Source organism: Martes martes (assembly GCF_963455335.1).
Source record: "Martes martes genome assembly, chromosome: 2".
Lineage (NCBI taxonomy): Eukaryota > Metazoa > Chordata > Mammalia > Carnivora > Mustelidae > Martes > Martes martes.
In genome coordinates, this window is record NC_137889.1 from 169,316,113 (window position 1) to 169,321,574 (window position 5,462).

The 5,462-nt window shown below is 37.6% G+C and overlaps 1 pseudogene across 1 annotated transcript; it reads left to right on the forward strand.

Annotated features, from left to right (window-relative positions):
* Nucleotides 1-4,183: 4,183 nt before the first annotated feature.
* Nucleotides 4,184-4,918, forward strand: LOC308338831 (large ribosomal subunit protein uL30-like; annotated as a pseudogene). The gene has a single exon. The product of its transcript is annotated as a large ribosomal subunit protein uL30-like (transcript).
* The last annotated feature ends 544 nt before the right edge of the window (nt 4,919-5,462 follow it).

The following is a 5,462-nucleotide window of genomic DNA, read 5'->3' on the forward strand; positions in this document are numbered from 1 at the left end:
GAATTGTGATATTCAGTGATTCTTAATATGTTAAGCCAATGGTTCTCAAGATTGCAGAAGGGTAGATATTAGGTAGCACAATAAAGCCATTGGTCATTTTTGACTCTCAATTTAAATAGTTTGTTGTTATTATTGCTGTTGTTTTTTCCAAAATAAGACAACAGTCTTGAGAACTATGTCAGACCAACCTGTTACAGTAGTTTACTATAAAAAGTAGTTAAAGAGAATGTCAAATGTGAAGTTGCATCCTGTACAAACAGAAACAGAAGGCTTTGGGCAGAAAAAGGGAGAGAAGTAATGTCAATACATAGCTTTAAGTGAGCAGCTCCCTGTGCCAGGTACTTTTCAAGCACTTAATACACACTATCTATTCAATCTTTACAACTTTCTGCTTTTATCGTCTTTCTACATATATGGAAATGTGGAAGTAAAAGGGTTTAATTGACTTCTCCAAGTTGACACAGTGTTAAGAGGTAGAAAGTAGATTCAAACTCAAGAATGCTATGTCCAGAGCTGATGCTTTTGAAACTAAACTCTACTACCTCTGTTATTCTACAAGGAGTTCAGTTTTCTTCACTTTAAACAATCTCATTTCTTCAGAGTCAAGAGGTAGGAAATGGGGTGGGGTGGGGAGGAATGTCAGAAAGGTCAAAAAAAGTCTAAGAAGAAGCTGTCAAAAGCTGCTGAGATCATCTGGTTCATGTTTGGAAATTTGGAAGAAGATCACCTGAAACAAGTGCACCTGTGCATTCATGGGTAGCCACAGTGTTGTGTGAATGTTGTCCTTGATATTTAGGCATAGAGAGAGCTTGTGTTACTGCTTTTCTGTGGTGTGAAATCAGTCCAGGAATTCCTGTGTGTGCTGGAGGGGAAGAGAAGGACAGTTGGGTTGAGAATTCAGAAGAAAGACATAATGTTCTGACGTGAGGGCTGGGAAACCAAATCTCTCTGAGACCCAGAGATCTGTAATGTCAGTGAAAACCAGAGTGAACCCAATTCATCAAGGATTTTGACCATGCCAGTAGGACAGACCATAGACACACCAGCGCAGATGCCAACAGCAAATTGTGGAAGATAATTCAGTGGACAAGCTTCAAACGAGGCAGTCAAACAACTGCTCAAGACCACTTAATGTGTCTGAGGCCACAATCCCCATCCCTAGGCATTATGAGTAACAGTAAATTCCCACTTGATTCCAGGTTCATCTAGGATTGCAACTAGAGGCAAGAAGAGTCTCTGAGCTTGTGACTACCAAAAAGAGTCTATGTTGGCCAGAAATTGCTTTGAACTAGAAAGTTCTAAATATAATATAGCAAATTGGCACTTTTTAATTGGTTTCTCATCCTTACCCCATCACACGCGACTATCCAGCAAAGCACAGAGATCACGGTGGTGATTGAAACAGCTTTTTTTTTTTTTAAGAAAAGAAGATGGAGAAAATTTATGTATGCCCCAATTTATAGAGTGTCCAATTACAAGCAACATTTACACAGAACACAAGTTCTATGTGAGGTTAATAAATATTATTCAAAATATTTCCCTGCTATGTAAGATTGGGAATATGACTTTAAAAATTAAAGAGTTTTCTATGGTGCACAAATTCTCAGAAACTTAAATTAGGGTCATTAGCATTGGGAGTCTATGAGAGCAGCTTATATATGCCAAGTTTTGAAATGTACTGTTTCTAAACATTCTGACATGTTAAATTTTCCATATTAAATTTTCCATTTAATATAATTAGTATTTCATAAAACACTCTTTGGGAAACAATGGTTTGGCTCAACATAAGGGATCTCTGTGATTGTTATATATAAAGTCAGGAGATTCAGATCTAGGATATGTATAGTTATACACACACACACACACACACACACACACACACACTCACAGGAGACAGAGAATAAGAGAGAGAGCTCTAAATCTCTTTGGATGTATTAGAAAATTACCTACTATTATTTTAGTGAAAATTACCAGAGTTGGCAATCTTATTCCACAAAATTTACATTATATATTCATTTTGTGCTACAGAGTAAGATAGTGAGATTGTATTTTCCGCTTAGTAAATTGTGTCATGCATGACATCTGAGGACTATTGGCTATAGTAAGATGGTCTAAATTTTGTGTTAACATTAGTTGAGAAAAGCTAAGTAAGTTTTCCTCCCTGCATGCTCAAGCTCAATATTCCCTTTAGCACAGAGAATCAGAGGCTGTGGTATTCTTTTATTGGTGTAGATAATCATTTATTAATTTGTATTAAAATTTTGTCTGAGTAAAATATTTTCTAGAAATATCTAGATGACCAAAGTAGGAGCTATTCCCAAAACCCACATATTTTGATTCTTTGTTTTTTTAATCTGACTTAATTGTACCTGAAAAACTTTAAGTTATATAAAATAATGAACATTTTGCTTTTTTGGACCCCTCTTGGAATACTTCTGAGGTTGTTCTATTTTACCTAATCAATTGTCAGGGATATCACTTCTAACTCCCAAGACAGGTGTTGTAACACAATGGTTAGAAAAATCTACAGCACATTATAATCAGTTATTCTGAAATGATCTTAATGTTGTATCAACACAAATAAGCTGTTTAAATTCTTGTTTTAGCAGCATCTGTTGCTGGCAGATTTAACACCTGATTGTCAGATCAGGATTTCTAAATCCTTTCATCCAGAAAATACTAAAAGAATAGTTAAAACATGTGACAAATCTTTATCTTTAGAGTTCAGGATTAATTTGGAGAAGTCGTCATTTTCCTCCCTTTGTTAGCTTGTCTCTTAAATGAAGCAGAAGCACATTCTGGGTACTTTCAGTCAGGGAGAGATATTAAAAGTAAACATAGAGAAACAAGGAAAATCACACACCCTAGAAACAAGTATTACTGTTGGGGGGAGTTAACAGTTTCCCCAGGTGTCCAAGAGCAGCTGTGGTCTCCTTGTTGAAGAATGTGACTATTAAAGATGCATGACTATGCCTCTTGATTCTAATGCTTATCCAGTACATCTGTTAGCATACGCATCACTCCCAACCACAGGTGCTCTTTCTGTCTCACAGTCATGCTCCTGAGACAGAGAGAGAGAGAGAGAGAGAGAGAGGGAGAGAGAGACTCTGATAGTTGGGCAGCCTCCCCATATTAAGCCATGGCATACTTTTTGTGAGCCCATGACTGTTTACATATGGCTGCTTATAGGCACAAATCTATTCCTGCTTTAAGCAACCACTATCATGAAGGGAGGGTCCCATCATTAGCTTTCCTTAAAATATGGGAGTTGCAGGCATTGTGAACCTAGTAAGTCCCTTTTCAATGCTTCTCAAGACTAACTATGAAGTAGTTACAACTGTTACATAGCCTACTATGGTCTCATGAGTGCCAACAAAATATAAGAGATTCCTGAGTCAAAGACAATGGATAGCTTATTATTTACAGTAGTAGCAGTAGCCAGAGCATCATCATTTTGTATCACTTTGCCAAGCCACAATCCCGAGAGAGCACCAGGAAAAGGGCAAGGTGATACATGCAGGAGAGGAATCTCAAGCTTAGGGAGCCTGAATCTCTTTAAATGGACTGTAAGCTAGTCTGAACTTTTCCCCAGAAGGAGACATGATCTTTATTATACTTGCTATGGTTTGAATATATGTCCTCCCCCAATTCATATGTCAAAAATCCTAATGTCCAATATGATGATATCAAGAGATGGCGTTTTTGGGAGACACTTAGGGCAGGAGGGTAGAGGCCATTCTAAGAGACACCCCACAGAGATCACTCACTCCTTTCACCATGTGAGGATACAATGAGAAGACTGTGGCATACAAGAGGGCCATCGCCAGACCACAACAGCATCCTGGTCTTAGACTTCTAGCCTCCAGAACTTTGAGAAATACATTCCTGTTGTTCATAAGCCACCCTGTCTGTAGTATTTTGTTGTAACAGCCTGAACAGACTGAGAAAATGGTGGAGAGCAAACAAAGATGAACTTTGCTCCAGAGAGTAGTATCTTTGTCTTCCATCGTTGTTCCCTAGACAAACATTTCTGAAGGACAGTTCAGCAAAAAAGTCAAGCAGTGCCTTTGCTTGCAAGACACAGAGAAACACAAGAGAATTGTCTCCCAGAAGACTGCAGCTCAAAAAACACTCAGCATGATTTATATGAAGAGATATAATTCGCTCTTTTCTGGCTAGAACCATGGAGAGTGCAGATGAAAAGAAAAAGAAGGTTCCTACTGTGCCAGAAACCCTTAAGAAGGGGTGAAGGAATTTCACAGAGTTGAAGATCAAGTGTCTGAGAAAGAAATTTGTTCAAAAGATGCTTCAAAAGGCAAGGAGGAAGCTTATCTATGAAAAAGCTCAGCGTTACCACAAGGAACAGAACTAAGACTCGAATAACGAGGATAGTAAGAAAAGCTGGCAACTTCTACACACCTGCAGAACCTAATAAATTAGCATTCGTCTTCATGATCAGACGTATCAATGGTGTGAACCCAAAGATTCAGAAGGTGTTACAGCTTCTTCGCCTTCACCAGATCTTCAATGACAGCTCTGTTAAGCTCAACAAGACTTTAGTTAACATGCTAAAGAGTGTGGAACCATATATAACATGGGGGCCCCAAACCTGAAGTCAGTGACTGAATTGATCTACAAGCATGGTTATGGCAAAATCAACCAGAAGTGAATTGCCCTGACAGGTAACACATTGATTGCCCAATCTCTTGGTAAATATGGCAGCATCTGCATGGAGGATCTGATTCACGAGATCTATACTGTTAGAAAACATTTCAAAGAAGCAAATAACTTTTTATGGTCCTTCAGATTATTTTCTCCATGAGGGGGAATGAAGAAAAAGACCACCCATTTTGTAGAAGGTAGAGATGCTAGCAACAGGGAAGACTAGATTAATAGACTTATTAGAAGGATGAACTAAGGTATCTACCATGATTATTATTATAATCTGGTCAGTAATAAAGAACTACTCTCAAATGGAAAAAAAGATATAATTAAACAAAATAATATTGCTATCATGAAATATTTGCATTGCATGTGAAAATTGAAAACATCAAGTGTGAACTCTTATCATTCATAGTCACCTCTTCCCATTCCAAGATCTCTACCAGATTCTGCCTTAAACTCATTGCTGCTTCTTAGTGGCTTTATGATAAAACATGGAGAAAATTGACAAATATCTTTCAAACAGCCAGGGTCTTCATAGACATAAAGCATTTCCTACCCATCTTTGCACCATAATTTCTTCTTCTTCTTCTTCTTTTTTTTTAATTTTGTAAAATACAAGGAGATATGAACAAAAGTTTTCCTGTTCTCAAAAACAGAGAACTCACTACAAGATCTCACTGACCCAACTATCAGCTACTATTTTCCTTCTAGTTAAACCTGTTTTCATGGCTAATAATGGATATCTGAGGGAAAAAATAAATTAACTTCCAGAAAGTGGCAGAGTATCATTTTTGTTT